Below are 25,630 nucleotides of genomic sequence, written 5' to 3' on the forward strand. Positions count from 1 at the left end.
TAGGAACCACTGCTTTAAATAAAAGTGAAGGGTTGGCCACACTACCTGACTTGATTATAGCAATGCTAGAATCCTCAGGATCAAACGTAAAATCTGAGTTGGGAATAGATAACATCATGTTCAGAAGCTTGAACTTGGATGACACTGTGCAGCTCAGCCACCTGCCAGTCATGCTTCCTAACACCCTTGTTCAAACTTGCTTGAAAGAATCTCTTATGCTTTAATCCCCACAACCCTGAAAAATAATCTGTGCCACAGGCATTAGGGCTGTAAACTTCTTTTAACTTTCCATTAAATAGCAGAAACCTTAGTCTGATTCTGGCAGCTGACCTAGGTAAAGATTTTAATGTCCATCTGATGCACACACATTTTTGTGTTCCATGGCTGGTGCTTGCTCACTGTTGGTAAATGCCAAATGCATCTGGGAAAAGAGTTTTGAAAACAGTTCGACAGTCTGAAAAGTTCCAACAATAAAACAGAACTCTTTACATTGCAAAGCCAAACAAATAACTCGGGCAAATGTAATTGAATAAATCCCCGGCTTCAGTGCAGATGGCTGTTTTTACTGTCTGTCTATGCTGGGATCTGCTGAAGTTTCTTCAGTTCCTGTGTGTGTGTGCGTGTGTGTGCGTGTGTGTGTGTATGTGTGTGTAGGGCTTTTTTATATGAAATTTGGCATATTGCATGTGGCAGGCTGTTGAAAAATGAATAGACAGGAGGAAAAAGGCAATGTACATCCCATTGGTAATGACAGAAAGCCGGGTTGCTGACTGCCCATGTGCCAGTTCTCCTGGTTTGCCTAGGGGCTCCCAAGATCATTTCTTTGCCCCCAGATTTTCATGTTGAATTATCACTCACAAACTCTAAATGAACATGCCTCTTATTTTATTTAAGACACACCGGGCACTTGTATTTGACTTCCTGCTAGGCAATACAATATTTAGTGTTTGCTGCATACACAAATGGCAAGAGATGAAAAATGGCCTTCTAAGCATAATTTCCATTTTTTTTCTTATTTTTTCAAAGAGATATCTTTGCTCCAAGCTTTCAAGAGGCAGACATCAAGTACAAAGCATTTGCTCTGTGCTGGTTTTGCCTGAGAAACTCTGACCACAGAAGTCTATGAGGATTCATCAGGAGCTTCAGGCGATGGCCTCATGCCTTTGGCCTGAGGCAGAGCTGGGGGCTAAGCACTTTTCATGTGGGGGGTAAGGAATAAAGCGGGAACTCACCTCACCTGGACTCTCAGTTGCTCTGACTGCCACCCAGAAGCCTCTTCCTCCGAGACGTGTCTTCAGGGCTCCTGTTACAACAAAACAAACAGCATCATAGCTTACTTGTGACCTACTTAGGAAACATTCAGATTTAACCATCTACAATGGGCCCAAAGAACACAGGCAGAAGACAACAGAAATGCTTCTTCTCCATACAATGGCCAAAAGGAATACAGGTTGTGATGAAGAAAAATATTTCTTAATATAAATTTAAAAGTCATAGTTGGCTCGAATGATCACATATAATTTTTTTCTCTTAAAAGATTTGGGTCATGTGCTTTACATGATATAGTAATCATTTTTAAACAAATCTTCATATCTAGGTACAAATTTCTGCATGTTTCTATTATTCTTTAGTTCCAACAAGAACTGCTAAAAGGATTTTTCTAGGCTGCTTATTTGTTAAGTGCTCGTTAACTCATCTGACTCAAGCATGCTCTTGTCAGAATCCAGGTTTATCAATAACTAATGATGTTTTAAACTTCTGATCTTCAGCAGCAATGTTTTTGGTTTCTTTTAAGGCCCAGTTATGACTCTTACCACCTGCAAAATAGAGGGAGTGGACGTCTGACTAATTTCCAGAAAATGCCATGACCTGCTGAAGTAGTGAGATTCCCAGAACCTTTTTGTCTTTCTGTGTTTCTATGGCTCTATGGCTCTCCTTGGTCCTTGCTCCTAAGAGAGCAGAAGCTTTAATAACAACGGTGTAAGAGAAGGAAAGCATTTAACACAATAAGCTCTCAACCAGATACTTTCAATGTAATTATGTGCTCCATTGCAAAGTCCACTTTTTTAGAACAAAAAAACAAACAAATTCCTAGAAAGCAGTGAATGAGAAAGGGTGTATTGCCACACAACTATACTCAGCTGAAGAAAATGGTAAGAATTAGCTAGGAAGCCAGCATTCGGCAACCCTGAATCTGAATCTAAAAACACAACTGTGGTATTCCATAAAACTTTAGGGTTAAAAATGTTTTTTTTTTCTAGTAGGGAAATTTCGGGTTGTCTGGGAAATTATGTCAAGTGCTACTAGGTTTGTGGTAAATTAGTTACATAAACCTTAAACAGTCCAGGGCTCTAAAACAGCCATCTCCATCAATAAGGGAGTACACACAAAATCAAAAGGGTCAAAGTACCGGCACAATTACAGCCTGTTAACTAGACAGCTGTACTGAAAAGCTGCCCTACCACAAATGCAACTAACATGGAGCGATTAACATGGTTAATATTTGGATTTCAGTTCTGTAGCTCTAAATGCCACAACCAGGTCTGGCTAACTTTCAGAATTTGCACAGATATTGAACCCAGACAATTAGGTCATTTTTCCCATGAGCATTCTAAGTGTTAAAAATAGTACAGTGGGGATGCCAACCATGGAATGAGAGAGCCACTTACATGTATAACTAAAATGATTATTAACATCTGTTATGGGAAATCATCTTTTCTCAAAATGCAAACCTTGAAATATTATTGTGAAATGGGGTTGGAAGTCAAGGGAGCTGCATTTAAGATCCTCTGATCATTGTGTGTCATTTTCCCCAAAATTTAAGTGTAAAAATTTCCAAAATACAGAAAGTTAAAAGAATTGTGTAATATACAATTAATAATTTGTTATTTTAATGTATTACATATTTCTCCATTACTCTCCTTGCCTTGTATTTATCAATTTCTTACATTTTTATAAAATTCAAAGTTTATTGCAGACATGTCACCCCTAAACACTTCAACATCCATATAATTAACTAAAATTTTATACTGTTTGACTGTCTCATTTTCCTGGGTAAAATTTATATACTGTGAGTTGTGCAAATCCCAGTGTGTCATTCAATGAATTTCGAAATTTTATAACCTGTATAACCCAAACCCCTATCAAGATAAAGGAAATTGACATCATTCTAGAAAATCCCCAGTAACTACCTTCTGCCATCACCTCCAGAGGCAATTACTGTGCTGATTGTTTTTACTACACATTTGTTTTACATGTTCTAATCTAAAAATTCATATAAGTGAATTACTAAGATTGTGCTCTTTGCACAAAGAGAAGTATTAAAACAGCAATTTCTCTGGAATAGTCCATATTTCCCTTTAATTCTGTAAATTTTTGCATTTTGAATCTATTATCGGACATACATGCAGTTCTAATTAATATGCCTTCCTATGAGTTGAACTTTCAATGTTATGAAATGTTTTTCCTTGTTTCTGGTGTGATAGCTTTTGATCTGTCTACTTAATTAGCCAAAATCACAATCATAAGAATACCCTTTCCAATAGATTTCCAATAACAGAGGGTTAGAATGATATTTTCTGGCTACATATAGAGAACAGAAGAAAGACAGTAGACATTGTATAACATATACACACCTTCACCCACTTATTTCATTAAACACTAAGTGCATGCTGGTGTAAAATGATTTTGCAGCAGACTTAAAAAAAATACAACGTATTTGGGGGGTAGGAAAAGAGAGACAGGGAGAGAGAAGTGCCATCCACTCATTCAGTCCCCAAGTGCCTACAATGGCCAGAGCTGGGCCAGGATCAGAGCCATGAATGGGAAGCTCAATCTAGGTCTCCCATGCAGAAGAGGAATCCAATTACTTGAGCTGTCACTGCTGACACACATAGTCTGTACTGGTGAGAGCCAGAAGCAGAAATTGAACCCAGACACTTGGATTTGGTAAACAGACATCTTAGATGATAGGCTGCGTGCCTGCGTCTGCAGATGGTTTTAAAGTTACCATTCAGTTGATTCTAAGTTAATTAAAATGGAAGGGATGCCAGATGGGCATAATTTAATCTGTTGGAAGGACTTTAAAAGACAGGCTGGGTCTTCCTGGAGAGAGAGAAATTTCAAACAACACTGGGTCGGCAGTTGTTCTGCCTTCCCTACGTATCTTTCCTCCCAGGTTAGCTGTGGACAAGCTTCACATCACGTGGGTAGGATTTCAGCTTGCTTGTGGCTATCCCTTCCTGTCTTCCAAATACGTGTTGTATATGACTAATCTGTCCCCATACAAAAGTAAACCGGCTCCTAGCAATAAATATAAAGGTTTAAACAAACATACATCTTAATTAGCAAACTTTTTTCTTGAATTCTATTTTAGCATTTTTCACCCATCAGTCACTCAAAAACTCCTCTCTTACAGATAACATATGGTCTCTGCTTTTTATTTGAAATATCTAGTTCATTCATATGAACCTTTTCACTCTTAATTTTGTTCCATATTTTTATTGTCCCTTTGTTTATGTTTTCTACATTTGAATTCCAATAAAAGCACGTTTTCCTTTTCATTCTTGAGCACAGTTATAATCACTACTTCAAAACTTTGCTTGCTAATGAACACCCACGTGGTCTGCAGCATTCTCCATGGTTTGTTCTCTTGATAATAAATCATGTTTCCTGCTCTTTTATACATACAGCACTTTGGAATTTTGAATGATATCTTGTGGACATTCCTCCAAAATGTTGAATATTTTGTTTACTTGTTTTAGCAGGCAACTAACTCACCTCAGCTCAAGTCTAAATCCCTACACTAGGGAGCAACCAGTATCTCTTTTGTTATACTACACTTAGTTGGGTGGCTTGGAGTCTGCCCCAGGCTTACAAAGTTTAGGGGATCAGCCAGAAATTTTGCCAAAGTTTATGGAGAGATACTAGTGCTACATCCCTCTGGTTCCTTCATTTTCAAGCTTACTTCCCTCTCTTCCCAGATACTATCATAGCTCTGGACTGTGTCTCCTGGTTGTTTAAGCTACTAAAGCTACAGATTTCTGAGTTTTAGGCAGTATGCTCACTTTTATGTTTGGAGACATCCATCCAGCAAAAAGCAGTAAAACGGGAAATATCCAGTGCTATTTCCTTCTTCCAGGTGTCCACTCCCCTTTGATTTCAGCCTACGTGTGGTTGTTCTCTATTACTCCTGAATAGTTGTTGTTTTTACAACTTACTCAGAGTTAACGTTACTCTCTGCAGGATAGTTGATCTGATAGGAGCTATTCTGCCATTATCAGAGTCTTTGTATATATATAATATATGTATATACATATAAAATCTCTGAAATTTTACTAAGCAAGCACAAAAATAGCTTGAATCTAGTGAACAGAGAGAATTACCCATTTCCCACCATTCCTCCAGGATAGAAGTAATCATAATGTGGCAAACTGTAACTACTCCAATGTATTCATTTTGAGTAGAGATTTCAGAAGCAAATTTCACCTCTGTCAAAAACTGTGCGACTCTTCTCTAAGGCTCAGTTTTGTAAAATATTTAACCTATTTCTAAATTCCCTGAGAAATTCTAAGCATTTTCCCGACACACTGTATCAGTTGAGCCCATCTGCCCTCCAGAACTGCTCTCGGCCCTTCTACACCCCATGCTGTGTATCAAGGTGGCCTGCGGCCGTGGCGCTCTCTTGCTGTGCAACTTCCAGTTGAGTTTCCCCAGTGAGAGGCAGACTGGACGTGAGATGGTGAGAAGAGACAGAGCTTGCAGAATTTACTTCCTCTGCTGTTTCTTCTGGGCTGCAATTTGACAGAGATGCTTTCCTTTTCTGAAAGCCCTGGCTCTTCTTTATTTTTTTTTAAGATTTATTTATTTGAAAGGCAGAGCTACAGAAAGGCAGAGGCAGAGAGAGTGAGAGAGGTCTTCCATCTGCTGGTTCACTCCCCAGAGGGCCACCATGGCCAGAGCTGTGCCAATCCGAAGCCAGGAGCTTCTTGCAGGTCCCCGACCTGGGTGCAAGGGCCCAAGGACTTGGGCCATCTTCTATTGCTTTCCCAGGCCAAAGTGGAGAGGTGGATTGGAAGTGGAGCAGCTGGGACTTGAACCAGCACCCATATGGGATGCCAGCACTGCAGGTTATGGCTTTACCCACTATACCACAGTGCTGGCCCCAGCCTGGCTCTTTTTTTTTTGTCATTCATCTTTCATAGATACAGTTACCGTCATTTATTTTGGATAGAGGCAGTCCTTCAGTTCTTGCCCCTTCCTGCCACAAGGGAATAATAATTCATTGCTGTTGTTAAAGTAGGGTATTTTATCACCCCTACAGTTTGTCCTTAATTCTTCTTGGGATTTTATAAAATATTCAATATAGTTCTTCAACTATTGTACTTAAACATGTCTTGAAAGATACAAGACTTTTGCATACACTGTTTCCTCCAACAAAATGGTTTGCCCTTGAACCTTTACTAGGTTAGCTACATTTTGCCTGTCAACGCCCACTTAAATACCACTTCCTCAGAAATGACCACACTCTTGAAGTAAGTTCAACTTAGCTCTCACACTTGACTAAATTCTGACACTTCTCTATCAGCATTTTGCTCAATTTCTTCTTAACTCATCATGATTTCTAACTTATTTATCTATTGATTTTATTGTCAGTCTAACAATCTAGATAGTGAATTTCATGAAGACTTGTTTCATTCATCACTATATAACTGGCAAGTAACAGAATCCTTAGCACATATGAGTATAAGCCGATCAATATTTATTTATTTATGGCAAGACATTGTTACTACCTTGCAAAAGAATATTGAACTATTTCATGCTGATAGGTTCCATTATATTGCTATAATATTAACTAAAGTCATCACCACCAACAATGCAGAATGTAGAAAAAATACATAGTAAGTATCTTATTCCAGTGAATAGGAAATGAGTAAGGACAATGAAATGCATTACGTAGGGAATGATACCAAGCTTTTCAAGAATGTTGGGGTCATGAGAACTACTGTTCTATAAAGTAAAATTCAAAAAGTGTAATTACACTAAAAACAATGCAGCACAGAAATAACTTTGAGAAATGATAGTTGGCTTAAAAATCTGTACATGCTCACAAATGATTTTTTTTCTACTTTTTAATTTATTTTTCTGTGTTTAGAAAGAGTATTTCTTTCCTAAGTGATTTTGAGTGTTTAGAAAAATGCTTAGAATTCCTTAGGGAATTTAGGAGGAGAGCAAGATGCCTTTTGAAGCTGCCATTATGCCCTCAAAAAGAAATTGAGACTGCACTTCTAATCTCGGGCCTTTGAAGAGAAGCTGCCCTCCCGAAGACCTCCCCTCTGGACTTTAATCATATCCTGGTAGGTCTCTTTGCTTCAAGTTTTCCTTTTTCAAATTTTATTAATTATGCATCTCACTGCTTAATCATCTTAAAACACAACAGTCTCATGATATTTTTCTGGAAAGCAAACTGCAATTGTTTTTACTGTCTCTCAGATCAAATCTGTTATTCCAAAGGATTCGGCAGATATTTGAAGACTTCAACCAGCTGGCAAAACCATATTCTTCACAATCCCATCATGTCCAAGGTCAAAGGAACTAGTCATCCACCACATACTATGTATATTTTACACATTGTTGCTGTTGTCCTTGTACACATGACATCCCATCACATCATAGCCTAATTCTGCTAGAACGATTTTTTCCATTAAGTAAAGTATTAGAATTCTTTTCAGATCAAAGCCATAACAATTCATGAAGTCTTTTTTGACTATTGCAATCTACAGTGATCTTTACATTAGTTCAATTTCTTACAATAATTATCAATAGGTTTTTACTGAGTGTCCATCACACGGATGACATGGAAGTTGAACCCTACATAAACAATGAGGTAAAAGATTCAGTACCCAACTGACAGAGTTTTATGTAACTCTAAAAAGACAAATAATAATGCAGAGACAAATGTGGTTACTAGCCAACCACGCAATTATATAAAATCTACTCCAGTATTTTCCTGTTATCGTTCTTCCCAAATTAATGAACTCTCAAATGTTAAAAATCTATCTTCTTTGAGATTTTTTAAAAAATTGTTTGAATTAAATAACTAATATTCAGTGTTTACTATATCATAGTTGATATTCTTAACACTGTAAATATATTAGCTCATTTACTTTTCGGAACAACCCTAAGAAGATATGTACCATGCTATTTTTTAGTCAAGAAAATTGAGAAAAAATAAGATTAAGCAATTTAGCCAGTCTTGCCCAGGTAATTAATGAAAGGGTTGCAATTTAGGCTTAGGTAGCTTTCCCCCAGAGCCTACACTCATCACAAGGTTCTTCCTTTCCATGCAGACTCCATGTCTTAGCATATATGCTACTAAATCCACTAAATCATATTGCTACTATAAAGAAGCTCTGCTTGGAAGCAGGGAATCCGCCTGCATGCCACAGGAAGGCTGCTGAACCCTGAGAGAAGCCAAGCTGGCACTGAAATTCAGTTCTCCAAACCCAGTGAAGGACTCTAGGCTTTGGAAATCACATGGCTCTCACCTTCTTTGCCACTGTCTTGTCCGTCAGGCTTCAAGGAGTCCTGATGTTTCATGCTTATTTTCTTTGAGTTTTCCCCTCGAGGATAAGCCTACTAGGGAAACCAACCAAAAGAATTCCACTTCATGAAATTAATCAATATACGCTGTTTTCCCATACTTCCTTGATAAATGAATTCTTGTTTTATTTAGGAAAGCAAGGAGCCCAACTAACAAACAATGTTTTGCAGGTTTCCTAGAAAGAACGAATAACTATGGAGCATGGGCCCAACCAAACAGAAGAATACTGGAAATATATTTTGAGTACACAAAAAGCATTGTCTATTGTACCTTAAAAAAAATGAACTGAGTCAGATGGCACAGGCATTTTACCCTTTGTCCTTTCCGTTCCACCTGTCTGGAATGCAAATACGGTGCCCATTATTCTAGGAGCCATCCTAAAACCAAAATGCCAAATGTCACCCACTCAGAACAATGGAATGGGACAAACAAATCAGCTCCTTGAGCTCCCCAGTCCTCCAGTAGGTTGGCTGGTTAAGCCCCTGTGTTCAAGTTTATGTGCACATGCAGGCTAAAGCAATACTAAAAAATAAAAGCTACTACCTGAGCTTAATTCATAGGATCAAATTCTTTCAACTTTTGATAAAAAGGTTTTAATAGAATCCATTACTATATTCACTTATTTGTGTGAATTTTTTTAAAAGACAACTAATAAAACTCATACTTGATTTTTGTTTCAAAGGAATACATTTTTTAACCATTATGGTCAGGGTAAAATTGAAAATAAATGAAAGACAATTCAGTGGAAGTCCCCACAATACCTGGGCCAGTAATTTTGAAGCTATTTACACTCTTATTTCAGAATGGAAAGTTCACATCAGTAATAGGGTGATTCATCTTTTCTTAATCAATGAACAATTAATCTTCATTAGTATACTCAGGTCAGTTTAAATGTGCAATAAGATGCTAGATCTTAGCAAGGAAGCCTCAAACACAATGGAAGTCATTAAAATTACATTACATCTGGCATTCTTGATGAGGCAAAGCTGGCACCAATTCCACAGTACTCATAAGCACTAAGGCTTGTGGCTGAGTCACTCAGAGAATGGGGACAAAGGTGTTAATTTCAGTATCAGCACCTGTTTGAAGGCAAAAGCAGACACTGTCTGCACCTCTGAGGGCCTGAGGATGGACCCTTAAGCAGCTCATGTCTTCACTTCACTCACCTTTGTTCATAACTCAGGGTCCACTCGGTTCTGATTCCATGAGTGCTAAGATGTCTTACTCAACCACTCTAGCCTGTGGATGTATCCCTGTGAATCCAGCTACTTTCTCTCACTTGGGGGCTTCATTGTATCATCACTAACATTATCATCACCACTCCCATGCACTGAATGCTTACCGTCTTAGGCTCTCGCGGAGGAAATCCATTATTTCAACCATAAAGGTGATAATCTTATTTTTACTTTACAGAGTTGAAAACTCAAGTTCCACATTAAAAATGTGCCTAAAGTCACCCAGAGGGAAAAATCTGGCCCCTTATCCTCCACAATGACTCCACTACACCACACTGCCTTTCAAGCAATTATAAATTATATTCTGCCTTCTTTTGTTGTATTTGCCTCTTACCAGTATAAGAGTCTGTCAGTTCCATGAGGATGGCGATCCTGACGTATATTTCTAGGTGTCCTTAGACCCCAGAACACTCTGGACACAGGCTGATCTGGTAAAGCTTTGATGGATGCAGGGGGTTTGACCCTAATCCAAACCTACTTACTCTGGTGTCTGGTATCAACTTATTCAATACGAGAATTATCTGTAGACCCAGAAGTGCTTTTTTAAAGATCTCGTGGTTGGATTTAGTAGATAGCATGCTCTCATGGGCTATTTATTCCTCTAATCACAAATATAAATAGAAAAGAAGCCAGGATAGGGCCTTGAAAAGACCAAGTTGACTCTTCAGATATATGTCTCTATCAGTCTTTAGAAACAGACAGCCCCTTTTTTAAAGACTTCAATTTAATTAGAATTCCTTCTCCCATTGAGATAACATCTTCAATTGATTTAATCCTTTCTTGTACATTCCTTGCATCCTGAGAGGTAGTAATGGTTTTCATTTTACATTCTGGTCTTAAAACATGATAAACAGCTAGTGTCAGTTTTACTTCCCCCTGACCAGTGCCTGCAGCAGTGGGGGTAGGGGAAGGTCAGCAAGCTGGCCTCCAGTCATCTGTAATTCTCCTCACCCTCAGTCTTGGCTGCTTCTTCCCTTCTTTCCTGTTGTTTGGATTCATCCTTTTACTCTCAGAGATTGAATGAGCTTTAGTTAGAATTCTAACATCATTTCATATTTTGCAGAATGTATTTCATTAAAGACATTTGTGAAATATCAAGCATCTTCCTAAAATGCAATTCAGTAACTTTTTACTCTATATTTCTCTAAGTACATATCTATGGTGTTTGCCGGAAGAAAAAGCTGCTTCTATAGTAATCCTTGCTAACTATAGTCATTATCAAAGACTAAAAGCCTAAAAAATGTACACAATATGGTCAAAAAATGATGATCGCAGATTCTTTCTATAAATATAACCATACTGTACTTCATAGACTAATACAAAACAAAGGGTTACATGTCTATAAATGGCCCATACGAAAATCAGTGTGTCACGAATTTCTTGGAGGATTCACTCTGATTGGGGAATGTATTTGGCAGAGGCAAGGCCTTGAAGAGTTCATGCCTATTAATAACCCTTCATATTTGACTTCCCATGATATCTAATGTGGTAACCTAATTCCAACTAGTTCTAAACGTTTTGCTATTCCCAAGGGTGAATCTTTCCATTGGGTAATTATGGGCAGTCATATGCCACAAGGAATTTTGTGCACTCTTTGAATAAAAGCAAACTATTTAGTCACTTTCATTTTTCTTATATATTGATTTTTAAACTAATTTTCCAGCAAAGCACAAGACAAATCACACAAAAGTGCACCATCCTACGTGTTTGTTTACTTTAGGAAAAAGAGCCAAACAGGGCTACAGTCCCATGTCCTGCATGAAAACAAAGCACTAAAATTTAATTCTTGCCCCAACATAATTCTAAAATGAATCAACTTGATAAATACATTTAATGCAAAACTATATATTTAATAGTTCTCTGATTTATAACATTTCAGTGTTCTCTTTTGCATGAAATGCAAACTAATGAAACAAATGATATATTCTTGATAACCTAGTTTATGTATATAATTATTGCTTAGCTGTATCTAATAGAGAGAGCATGGGTTTCATACTCAATGTTAGGTCCAAATTTACAAGTTATATCTCTACCTCTCAAATAAAAAAAATTTAAAAAGTAAAATAACGTGGAATTCAGTAAGTCTGCACAAGTGTGGGTATTATTATGTCATGTGAAAACAGTTAGCATAGATGTTAGAACATAGTAGTTCTACTTTCCTCTTGTGTTGTCACGAACATCATATTTCTTCTCTTATCTATCATAACCTTCTAATGGCAGCTAACAGAATTTCTAAGGGTGGAAGACTACTATTAGGAAGAAGAGCTGTGAGATGGGTCATGAGATTATGTTTGCACACTAGCATAAAGAAGATCATGAAAAAGTTATGTTCCACAGAAAATTATTTGGAAAACTTATTGCAGAGGGGGAAGCCCCTCAACACCATAGCCCCTGTGCAGGGTCTTACTCCACCCAAACGAGGATGGACTGGGTCTGAAGAAAGGGAAGTGTGCCGCTCGCCTGTTCCCCAGCCCCCGATCCTGGAGACAGTCAGATGCAGTGGGGAGTCAAGCCAAGTAAGCAAGAACTCATTTATTGCATGTGTAGCAAAGCCTTTTAAAGCACAAGACTGCAGGATTACTGGGGAAGGTCATTTTACAGGGTGACTTTTTACAGGACCAGCCATATTTCTGTACACTCGTTATCAGTTGTCACCTCCCCGGTGCCGCGCGGCCAGTTTTGGTGGTAAATGACTTTGGGTACCGCCCACCTTACTTTCTCTGGGCACCATCTTTGAATTACCTCCTGTGTCTAAGTTCCCCACAGATACGCCTTACTTCCTTTGGGCGCCTTCTTTGAATTGCCTCATGTGCCTAATTTCCCCACACCCCTGCAGACAATCCAAGTGGCAAAATGAATCATTGAGATTATGAGTTTTTGGTTAATCAACTCCATATTTTCAGCATAACAGGTGGGAACATCTGTGGAGTAATGGGATCCATTGGTCAGGAAAAAAAAATAGGAACCTAAAATGCAGGAATTGATTGGTGTTTGAGCCATTAAGTGACCCAGAGATGTTCATCCAAACTAAGGCATTCTAAGATGTATGTAAAAATGGCGACCTCTCCATTTGTTATGGGATATCAGCTTCTATCTATTTCAATCTATAGAAAAATTTTATCCCATCATAAAATATCACAAATTTAACTTTGTATCTGCCTGACTAAAGCTTTTGAACAGATTTCACCCCACTCATCCAGTGATATTAACACACCATATACTCACATGTGTGAACACACAAATACAGAGTTAATCTGTGATATCAAAATAAGCTGGTTATTTTCACCAACAATTTCTTTTGCCATTCTCTATAAATTGTAAGCTGTTCCAGGGAATCTTACCTTGTAATTTGTCTACTCCTTTATTCAACAACATATTAGAGCAAATCATAAAATAAAAGAACAATGAGGAAAAGCCATAAAGCTTGCCTGTACTGTTTAGTGGGGGAAAGACAAATAAACAAATGTTATCAGCTGCCTGCATTCAATGATGTGAGGCAAAAAAACCTTGAAATCCTGAATTTGACTTGGTAAATCCTCAATGATGTGTTTATTATATTTATAACATGCACTCATTTTCTCCACAGCCTATGGTCAACCCAGTGGCATGAATACCTCAAATATTCACATTTGTCTCTTCCATTACCATGTGCTACAAAAAGGAAAAAGATTCTTTAACTTGTTGCTAATTCCATGTCTGGGACAAAAAATACATAGGAGTATCCTGGCTCAAGCAAGAAAGCTATGAAGGACGCTAAGGAGCCAACTTGAAGACGCCTTCCTTCAGCAAAGATAGAACAACTGAGCATCAATAAAGGTTATAAATGCAATGCACTGAGTCATTTTAAATCCAGACATCCTTGCTAATATTTTTTTTTCTGACAGGCAGAGTGGACAGTGAGAGAGAGAGACAGAGAGAAAGGTCTTCCTTTGCCGTTGGTTCACCCTCCAATGGCCGCTGCGGCTGGTGCGCTGCGACCAGCGCACGGCGCTGATCCGATGGCAGGAGCCAGGTGCTTATCCTGGTCTCCCATGGGGTGCAGGGCCCAAGCACTTGGGCCATCCTCCACTGCACACCCTGGCCACAGCAGAGAGCTGGCCTGGAAGAGGGGCAACCGGGACAGAATCCGGCGCCCCGACCGGGACTAGAACCCGGTGTGCCGGCGCCGCTAGGCGGAGGATTAGCCTAGTGAGCCACGGCGCCGGCCCTTACTAATATTTAAAATAAAACTGATCATCTCTGGAAGATGTCAGAGTACTAACTCATTATTTAAAAACTGATAAATGATGAGAAAAATTATTGATTTTTGTTTCCTATATAAGCTATATCTCAAATTAGCCACATATACGACCAGGGTAATTTTCTCTTTTTTTGAGGGGCTGAAATTGAGAAGAAATACTTGAAGTAAAGTGGGGGAAGTATATAGACAAGACAGTTACCAAAATTGCACAATCATTAAAACTTGGAGATGAGTACATAAATATTGCAGTTCTACACTATTTGGTCTCTGTTGTATATGTTGACATTTTCATGATAGAAAGTGAGGGAAGCAATATGTCCTAACTACAGTAGCATTATTTATAGTGGGTCTTCAACTAATGTTGCATAAGCCCTCCAAATGTGCTTGAGTTTTTCAAGATTGTATTGGCCATTCTTCTTTCTTTCCATACGCATTTAGAATAAACTAAGCTATTTTCACAAGACAGGGATTTTTTTATGACATTAAATCCATAGATCAATTTGTGGAGGGGCTGGCACTATGGCATAGCAGGTTAGGCCACAGCCCATCGCACCAGCATACCATATGGGTGCTGGTTTGAGTCCCAGCTGCTCCACTTCCCATCCAGCTCCCTGCTACCATGCCTGGGAAAACAGCAGGTGATGGCTAAAGGCCTTGGGCCCCTGGTTCCTGGCTTTGGCCTGACCATTTGAGGAGTGAATCAGCGGGTGGAAGATATTCTCTCTCTCCCTCAATCCCTCTCTCTCTCTTTATCTCTGTAACTCTGCCTTTCAAACAAATAAATCTTTTTAAAAAATTAGGGAAGAACTGACATTTTAATACTATTAAAGTCTTTCTATTTATGATCACTTCTCCATTTATTAAGTTTTCTGAGATTTTTTTATGTTTTATACTTTTTGGTACAGAGTTCTTATAAATCCTTTGTTATAAGTATTCAAAAGTATTTTACGCTGCATTAATTATTTAAATCATGGTTGTTACATTTACTTTTGTTTTATCAAATATATAAAATTACAATTGAGTAATGTTTATATTTTGACCTTGCATTCTGCTTTTTTAATTTATCAGCTTTACATTTGCCATGGCTAGTAGTTGTTTTGTGAATTGCTTAGGATTTTACATATAGACAATTATAAATTTTACATTATTATATCATATTACATTATTCTATACTTTCACAAAGTATAAAATTATAGACTCTTGGCTTTTTCCTTTTTTTTTTTTTTTTTTTTTTTTTTTTTTACAGGCAGAGTGGACAGTGAGAGAGAGACAGAGAGAAAGGTCTTCCTTTGCCGTTGGTTCACTCTCCAATGGCCGCCACGGCCAGCGCGCTGTGGCCGGCACACCGCGCTGATCAGAAGCCAGGAGCCAGGTACTTATCCTGGTCTCCCATGGGGTGCAGGGCCCATGCACTTGGGCCATCCTCCACTGTACTCCCTGGCCACAGCAGAGAGCTGGCCTGGAAGAGGGGCGACCGGGACAGAATCCGGTGCCCCAACTGGGACTAGAACCCGGTGTGCCGGCGCCGAAGGCGGAGGATTAGCCTAGTGAGCTGTGGAGCCAGCGGCTTTTTCCTTTCTAATTTTTAATTCTTTTACTTACCTTATCTCCTCTTTCTACAGTATAATATTCAAAAGAAGTGGTGGAAACAGGCATTCCTGTCTTTTCCCAATCTTGAGAAAATGCTCAGTTTTTCACTATTCAGTTTTTACAATTGAGTATACATAAATGCTGTTTACTAGACTGAAAGGATATCTCTTTATGCCTGGTTTTCTAAGGCGGCTACTATACGTGTGCTATTATTGTTGTCTAATTGCAGCAGGGTGGTGCAGCATCTTCATCTGGTTTCAGTATCAGGGATATGCTAGCCTAATATATCCTAACATAAATTGGAAAGTATTCCCTCTATTTTGTGAAAGAGCTAGTGCAATTCTGGATTTATTTCGTTATTGAATATTTGGTAGATTTCAGCATGGAAATCATCTGAGCCTGGGGTTCTCTTTATGGAAAAGTTTTTATATTATTAATCTAATATTTTTATTTTGTATTTAATTTATAAATATGGATCTATTCAGATTTTCTGTATCCACTTATGCTACTTTTTGTAAATTACTTTCTAAGGAATGTGTACAGATCATCTAAATTTTTTAATATTATTGAAATGATGTTATAATATTCTCTAACAATACTTTCTAGCATCTGGAATCTGTATAGCAATGTCCCTTCTATAATTATATTTACTTTCCTATTTCTTTTCTTGAACATGCCTGATAGGAGTTTATTAATTTTTTAACATTTTCAAATAAATCGTATTTCACTGGATTCATTTCACCACTGTTAATCTGTTTCTTAATTTCAATGATTTCTGCTTTTATCTCGTTTTTTTTAAATAAAAACTAATACTCTTGACTTTCTTTTCTTTTTTTTAAGAATTATTTATTTATTTGAAAGGAGAGAGGGAAGTCTTTCATCTGCTGTTTTATTCCCCAAATGGCCACAATGACCAAGTCTGGGCCAGATGGAAGCCAGGAGCCAGGAGCTTGTTCTAGGTCTCTCACGTAAGTACAGGTGCAAGAGCACTTGGGTCATCTTCCACTGATTTTCCAGGCGCATTAGCAGAGAGCTTGATTGGAGTGGAGCAGCTGGGACTTGAAGCGGTGCCCATATGCTGGCACTGCAGGCAGCAGCTTCATCCACTATGCCACAGCGCCAGCCCCTGCTTTTATCTTGTTATTTCTTTCAACTTTGCATTTAATGTTCTCTTCTTTAAGATGGAAGCTTATATCATTTGTTTTAAATTTTTTATCTTTTCTAGTATAAAATTATGCATCTATCTCTAAGCATTGCCTCAACGGTATCACATAAATTTTGAGATGGTTAAAGTAATTATTGTTCAAAATATTTTTCTAATTTCCCTTATGATTTATTCTTTTTTTATTATTTTTAACCTTTATTTAATGAATATAAATTTCCAAAGTACAGCTTATGGAGTACAGTGGCTTCCCCCCCCATAACGTCCCTCCCACCTGCAACCCTCCCCTTTCCCGCTCCCTCTCCCCTTCCATTCACATCAAGATTCATTTTCAATTCTCTTTACATACAGAAGATCAGTTTAGCATATATTAAGTAAAGGTTTCAACAGTTTGCACCCACATAGAAATACAAAGTGAAAAATACTGTTTGAGTACTAGTTATAGCATTTAATCACAATGTACAGCACACTAAGGACAGAGATCCTACATGAGGAGTAAGTGCACAGTGACTCCTGTTGTTGACTTAACAAATTGACACTCTTGTTTATGGCATCAGTAATCACCCTAGGCTCTTATCATGAGTTGCCAAGGCTATGGAAGCCTTTTGAGTTCACCAACTCTGATCATATTTAGACAAGGTCGTAGTCAAAATGGAAGTTCTCTCCTCCCTTCAAAGAAAGGTACCTCCTTCTCTGATGACCTGTTCTTTTCACTGGGATCTCACTCGTGGAGATCTTTCATTTAGGTCATTTTATTTATTTATTTATTTATTTATTTATTTATTTTGCCAGAGTGTCTTGGCTTTCCATGCCTGAAATACTCTCATGGGCTTTTTAGCTGGATCCGAATGCCTTAAGGGCTGATTCTGAGGCCAGAGTGCTATTTAGGACATCTGCCATTCTATGGGTCTGCTGTGTATCTCGCTTCCTATGTTGGATCGTTCTCTCCCTTTTTTATTCTATCAGCTAGTATTTGCAGACACTATTCGTGTTTATGTGATCCCTTTGATTCTTAGTCCTAACATTATGATCAATTGTGAACAGAAATTGATCACTTGGACTAGTAAGATGGCATTGGTACATGCCACCTTGATGGGATTGAATTGGAATCCCCTGGTATGTTTCTAACTCTACCGTTTGGGGCAAGTCAGCTTGAGCATGTCCCAAATTGTACATCTCTTCCCTCTCTTATTCCCACTCTTATATTTAACAGCGATCACTTTTCAGTTAAGTTTCAACACTTAAAAATAACTGTGTATTGATTACAGAATTCAACTAAAAGTATTAAGTAGAACAAACAAAAAAAATACTAAGAGGGATAAAGTATTAAGTTGTTCATCAACAGTCAGGGCAAGGGCTCTTCAAGTCACCGTTTCTCATAGTGTTCATTTCACCTTAACAGGTTTCCTTTTTGGTGCTTGGTTAGTTGTCACCGATTAGGGAGAACATATATTTGTTCCTTTGGGACTGGCTTAATTCACTCAGCATAATGTTTTCCAGATTCCTCCATCCTGTTGCAAATGACCGGGTTTCATTGTTTTTGACTGCTGTATAGTATTCTATAGAGTACATGTCCCATAATTTCTTTATCCAGTCTACTGTTGATGGGCATTTAGGTTGGTTCCAGGTCTTAGCTATTGTGAATTGAGCTGCAATAAACATTGAGGTGCAGACAGCTCTTTTATTTGCCAATTTAATTTCCTTTGGGTAAATTCCAAGGAGTGGGATGGCTGGGTTGAATGGTAGGGTTATATTCAGGTTTCTGAGGAATCTCCAGACTGACTTCCATAGTGGCTTAATCAGTTTGCATTCCCACCAACAGTGGGTTAGTGTCCCTTTTTCCCCACATCCTCGCCAGCATCTGTTGTTGGTAGATTTCTGAATGTGAGCCATTCTAACCGGGGTGAGGTGAAACCTCATTGTGGTTTTGATTTGCATTCCCGTGATTGTTAGTGATCCTGAACGTTTTTTCATGTGTCTGTTGGCCATTTGGATTTCCTCTTTTGAAAAATATCTATTGAGGTCCTTGGCCCATCTCTTAAGTGGGTTGTTTGTTTTGATGTTGTGGAGTTTCTTGATCTCTTTGTAGATTCTGGTTATTAACCCTTTATCTGTTGCATAGTTTGCAAATATTTTTTCCCATTCTGTCGGTTGCCTCTTCACTCTCCTGACTGTTTCTTTTGCAGTACAGAAACTTCTCGGCCGGCGCCGTGGCTCAATAGGCTAATCCTCCACCTTGCGGCGCCGGCACACCAGGTTCTAGTCCCGGTCGGGGCGCCGGATTCTGTCCCGGTTGCCCCTCTTCCAGGCCAGCTCTCTGCTATGGCCAGGGAGTGCAGTGGAGGATGGCCCAGGTGCTTGGGCCCTGCACCCCATGGGAGACCAGGAAAAGCACCTGGATCCTGGCTCCTGCCATCGGATCAGCGCGGTGCGCTGGCTGCAGTGGCGGCCATTGGAGGGTGAACCAACGGCAAAGGAAGACCTTTCTCTCTGTCTCTCTCTCACTGTCCACTCTGCCTGTCAAAAAAAACCTTCTCAATTTGATGCAATCCCAAATGTTAATTTTGGCTTTGACTGCCTGTGCTTCTGGGGTGTTTTCCAAGAAGTCATTGCCAGTACCTATATCTTGCAGGGTTTCTCCAATGCTCTCTAATAATTTGATGGTATCGGGTCGTAGATTTAAGTCTTTAATCCATGTTGAGTGGATTTTTGTGTAAGGTGAAAGGTAGGGGTCTTGCTTCATGATTCTGCAAGTGGAAATCCAATTTTCCCAGCACCATTTATTGAATAGACTGTCCTTACTCCAGGGATTGGTTTTGGATCCTTGATCAAATATAAGTTGGCTATAGATGTTTGGGTTGATTTCTGATGTTTCTATTCTGTTCCATTGGTCTATTGATCTGTTTCTGTACCAGTACCATGCTGTTTTGATAACAACTTCCCTGTAGTATGTTCTGAAATCTGGTATTGTGATGCCTCCGGCTTTGTTTTTGTTGTACAAGATTGCTTTAGCTATTTGAGGTCTCCTGTGTCTCCATATGAATTTCAGCATCATTTTTTCCAGATCTGAGAAGAAGGTCTTCGGTATCTTGATTGGTATTGCATTGAATTTATAAATTGCTTTTGGGAGAATGGACATTTTGATGATATTGATTCTTCCAATCCAAAGCATGGAAGATTTTTCCATTTGTTGGTATCCTCTTCTATTTCTTTCTTTAAGATTTTGTAATTTTCATCGTAGAGATCTTTAACGTCCTTGGTTAAGTTTATTCCAAGGTATTTGATTGTTTTTGTAGCTATTGTGAATGGGATTGATCTTAGAAGTTCTTCCTCAGCCATGGCATTGCCTCTGTATACAAAGGCTGTTGATTTTTGTGCATTGATTTTATACCCTGCTACTTTGCCAAACTCTTCTATGAGTTCCAATAGTCTCTTGGTAGAGTTCTTTGGGTCCCCTAAATAAAGAATCATATCATCTGCAAAGAGGGATAGTTTGAGTTCTTCCTTCCCAATGTGTATCCCTTTAATTTCTTTTTCTTGCCTAATGGTTCTGGCTAAAACTTCCAGAACTAAACCGAATAGCAGTGGTGAGAGTGGGCATCCCTGTCTGGTACCAGATCTCAGTGGAAATGCTTCCAACGTTTCCCCATTCAATAGGATGTTGGCTGTGGGTTTTTCACAAATTGCTTTGATTGTATTGAGGAATGTTCCTTCCATACCCAGTTTGCTTAGAGGTTTCATCATGAAAGGGTGTTGTATTTTATCAAAAGCTTTCTCAGCATCTATTGAGATAATCATATGGTTTTTCTTCTGCAGTCTGTTAATGTAGTGTACCACATTGATTGTTTTGCGCTTTGTAAGGTGAGTGGAGAGCGAGGCTAATGTGCGTGCCAGTTCCCCTTATTTATTCGTTTTTTTCTCTCCTCCAGTCAGCCTGGTGAACTTTCCCCAGTGGGGCTTCAGGCCTCGTTCCCTCTAGGCTCTTTCTGCCTTTCCCCGCCAATGTCTTGGGTTACAGAGGTTTTTGTCTCACCGCCCCTTCCAGCACTGGCGCACAGACTCTGCGGCTCGGCTCCCGCGGCTTGGCTCCCGCGGCTCGGCTTCCACGTGGTGGGCGACCTTGCTCTCCCTGTAGGTCCTCTTTGTCACATCCACTAGATCCGGAGGAGTTTCCTCTGCAATTTTTTCCTGAGCTTTTTCCTGAGGCTACAGTAACTCCACTTTTATTAAACTATCTTTTCCCAGACTATCTGTGCATGCCCTCACTATTCCGCCATCTTGGCTCTGCCCCCTAATTTCCCTTATGATTTATTCTATAGCTCAATGGATGAAAATATTTTTAATTTTCAAATGTTTCAAATTTTCAAATATTTTAATTTTCAAATGTATTTCTACATTTGCTTTGGCTATTGATTTCTAACTTAATTCCAGAAGACATACTCTTTAAGAATTCAATATTTAAAATACGTTGAGTGGCAGTTTTCTAGAATAGTGGTGAACAGATGCCACTTGGAAAGCCAGCATCCTGTATCAGAATGCCTGAGTTCAAGTACCAGATTCACTCCCAATTCCAAGTTCCTGCTAACATGCACCCTGGAAGAAGGCAGGTGATGTTTAAGTAGTTGTGTCTCTGACATCCATGTGGGACCCTGGGATGAATACTTGATTTCTGGCTTCAGTCTGGTCTAAATCAAGCTATTACAAGCATCTGAGTTGTGAACCAGATGACGGGACACCTTCCTCTCCTCTCCTCTCTCTTCCCCATCCTTCAAGCAAATAATTTTATTTTTTAACATTAAATAAATGTGTTGAAACTATTGTTATCCCATATGTACTATCTGTCTGGAAACATTCAATGCTCATTTGAAAAGAATGTGTATTTTGGAGTTGTTGAATCTAGTTTTCTATTAATGTTCATGAGGTCAAGTTGAGTGCTAGTGTCATTCAACTCTATATTCTCAATAATTATTTTATCATTTTGATGCCAATTACTGAACAAAGGCTATTAAAATCTTCCACTGTTGAATGGAAGGGGAGAGGGAGTGGGAAAGGGGAGGGTAGTGGGTGGGAGGGATGGTATGTGGGGGAAGCCATTGTAATCCATAAATCGTACTTTGGAAATTTATATTCATTAAATAAAAGTTAAAAAAAATACATAAAATCTTCCACTGTTAATATAAATTCATCTATTTAATTTTTATGTTCTGTCAACTTTTGCTTCACAGATTTTGAGGATTATTTGATGCACATATGTTTGTGATTATTACATCTTCCTAGTAAATTATACTCTTTCTTATTATGAAATTCCCTTCTTTTTCTCTTGAAATCCTTCAAATCTCTGGCATCCTCTATACCATAAAACACTACTTAAGCTGTATTAATGTAGCCACACAAGCTTTCTGGCATTTGACTTTTGTATATGTTTCCATATATTAACTTCCATTCCCTTATGTCTTACTGTTTTTAATCTAATAAGAAAGCTTCCTAATTTTCATGAAATTATCTAGTGTATCTTCAACAATATAACTATCATATGGTTGAATTTAAATGCACCATCTTGCTATTTGTTTTCTATATATAACATTCAAATTTCCTCTTCTTTTCCTTGTTTTGGTGGTCAAAAAAAAATATAGTATTTTATTCCACTTCCTTCTTAGATTTTTCTGTTTACTTTTGTCTATTACCTTTTCACTACTAATATTCTGGGAATCAATACATATCCTTAACTTTTCACAATCTACTTGGAATTAATGTCGTGTCACTTTCCCCCAAATAAAGGAAGCTTTTAACATTAAAATTAATAAATTACCTATGTATCAATCCTTATCACAGTGTTCTATCCATATTTTACATCTTAATATATCCTATTTTTACAATAAGAATATTTTAGTCTTACACTAAACAGTCCCAAGTATTTAAAAAATTTAAGGGAAGAATGAAGTTTAGTTTTATACTGACCCACAAATATTTCATTTCTAATTCTTTTCATTCCTTTCTGTACATCTGGTTTTCTATTTAGTATCATCTCTGGAGAATTTTTTTAGCATATCTTATAATTCCAGCAGCCGACAAAGAATCCCCCCAGATATTTTTTTTTATCACAAATCCCCTCCTTTGCCTTGGTTTGTGAAGAGTATTTTCTGGATATGATTCTGGGTTGAGTGCTTGAGTTCCCTTGAGCACATTAACCGACACTGCAGTTGTCCTCTGAGTTCCATGGCTGCTGAGAAGTCAGCCATAATCTGTGCATTGTTATTTCTCTCTGTGTAATGTTCCATTTTTTTGTATACTTTTAAAATGACTTCTACTTTAGTTTTTAAGCCTTTTAACTATGGTGTACCTCAATTTTCCTTGTATCTATTTTGCATGGAGTTCGCTGATCTTAAACTTGTAGTTTGTTTTCACCAAGTTGTGAAAATTTCTGCCATTGTTTCTTTAAATATTTTACATCAGTGTTCCTTTCCCTCTCATAGAACTCCAATTACACATCCTTACACCTCGATTTCATCCCACTCATCACTGAACCTCTGACCATTTATTTTTCAACCTATTTTAAACTCACTTCTTCATATTTGATAATTACAAAGGCTCTCTCTCAAGTTTTGCAATTTTTTCTGTACCACCCAATCTATTGATATGTGAATTTCTCACTTCACATATTATCCAACTGAGTCCTAAAATTTCTATTTTTTTTTTCAAATTATTTTTCTCTGCTCAGATTCTCCATCTATTCACTTATTTTCTTTTCTTTTCCTTTAAATCTTTAAATATATGAACAATGGCTATTTTAAAGGCAATGTCTGCTAATTCTAATATGTAGATCATGTCTGTTTCTGTTCCTGTTGACTAGTTATTATTACTTATTATCAGTCATATTTTGCATATCTAATAATTTTTAAACATAAAGAATAGGATTATGTTGTCTCTTGCTTTAAATACAGCAATTACATTAGTAGAAGTTTCTCTTAATTGCCCAGCTCTCATGCTTAGTGAAGATAGCTCTGTTTTAGTTCTCTCTTTCATGCTAGAATATGGCCCTTTCTTTGGAGAAGTTCTTAGCAGTTTAGGCATAACTCTTCCTAGTTTCCATTCAGTGTCTGATGTGTTCAGCAAAGTCTTTACACATTTCATGGGCCAGAAATCAACCATCCTTCAGCACTGCATGACCTCTGATAACTTTGTTCACCTCTCAGCACCAAAGCAATCCATCTAATCTCTAATCAAGGCCTCAGAGAGTCTTACCCTACCTCTACACCACCCATGACTTGGGGAACACCTCACTGTGATTTCCCAAGTTGACATATGGGATTTCCCTCTACACATCTCTCTCCTCTCTAATACACTTCCTTTTAAAATCGAGTCACTTCAACATCCCTAAGTGTGGATCTCTGCCTTTGACCAGCTAAACTACTGCCATCCTACTCTCTCCATTGGGAATGCCCCCCTTCAGCAGCATGGTGAAGTGAATGCTGAGTTTGCTCTCTGTGTTTCCCTTTTTTCAAAGACCATAGTTCTGGGTAACCTGTTGCCAGGTGCTTAAACTTGTATTTTAACTGTTTCACGGAGGAATTGCTGCTTTATCATGTCCAGAAGAAGAAGTTACCATTTTATGTTTTAATCAGAAGATTCACCTAAACACACATGTCCTTCATATCCCCTCAGAGAGGATGGAGGTGAAAAAGCAAGAAGACTTATTAGAATAACGGTGAAGTACCCCAAATATCAAATTACAAGGAATGAGGTAGTAGGAACAGAGAGGAGGAGATAGATTTAAGAAATAATTGGAAGGCCGGCGCCGCGGCTCACTAGGCTAATCCTCCGCCTTGCGGTGCCAGCACACTGGATTCTAGCCCCGGTCGGGGCACCGGATTCTGTCCCGGTTGCCCCTCTTCCAGGCCAGCCCTCTGCTGTGGCCAGGGAGTGCAGTGGAGGATGGCCCAAGTGCTTGGGCCCTGCACCCCATGGGAGACCAGGAAAAGCACCTGGCTCCTGGCTCCTGCCATCGGATCAGCGCGGTGCGCCGGCCGCAGCGCACCGACCGCGGCGGCCATTGGAGGGTGAACCAACGGCAAAGGAAGACCTTTCTCTCTGTCTCTCTCTCTCACTGTCCACTCTGCCTGTCAAAAATAAATTAATTAATTAAAAAAAGAAATAATTGGAACTTAAAACCAGCAAGAGATTAAGAAAACAAAAAGTGTAAATAAGGTGAAACATGATGCAAGATTAAATGTTATGGACATAGCTCTTCAAAGTGGCTCCCAAAGCACTGTCTTTTAAGTTAAGTAAAACATATGCTTTTATATTTTAGATACAGCCTAACCAAACTAACAAACAAATGGTTTGCATAATTCCACGTAAACATTTGCACATGCTCATAGGCCTCTTGCTCTGAGCTGATGTCCCAGAATTCAGGAGGTCAGCGTGACAATTTCATTTCTGGGCCTTTGACTTTTCTTTCAAAAAGTTGAGTGAGGTTTTTGTTAGTATTTAAAATACTTAATTATTATACTAGTGTCCTATTTCAGATGGGAATAGAGATAATAGCAAAAAATGGCATCCACTGATCACTTCTACATGCCGTAACTGCAAAATGCTCTACTTAAATCATTTCATTTAGTCCTTACAATAATTTGTGAAACAAGTACTATTATTAAGTGCCTTTTAAAGAAGAAAAAACCATGGCATAGTAAATAATTGGCAGACCTGGAATCCAAACCAGGATAACGCTGACTCCTAATGTATTTCTATAGCATAGGTTTGGTCAGGAGAGAACACAAGCAGGAATCTCAACTGAGTTCATG

The 25,630-nt window shown here is 38.5% G+C and overlaps 1 long non-coding RNA gene across 3 annotated transcripts in view; it reads right to left on the reverse strand.

The window, feature by feature from the left end:
• Positions 1-1,186: 1,186 nt before the first annotated feature.
• Positions 1,187-25,630, reverse strand: part of LOC108178272 (uncharacterized) — a 280,046-nt gene continuing 255,602 nt past the window's right edge. For all 3 annotated transcript variants that reach the window (XR_011380476.1, XR_011380475.1, XR_011380474.1), the window contains one exon: positions 1,187-1,303. This is a non-coding gene — a long non-coding RNA (uncharacterized lncRNA). The remainder of the gene's footprint in view (positions 1,304-25,630) is intronic.

This window comes from Oryctolagus cuniculus, chromosome 12 (genome assembly GCF_964237555.1).
Source record: "Oryctolagus cuniculus chromosome 12, mOryCun1.1, whole genome shotgun sequence".
Taxonomy (NCBI): Eukaryota; Metazoa; Chordata; class Mammalia; order Lagomorpha; family Leporidae; genus Oryctolagus; species Oryctolagus cuniculus.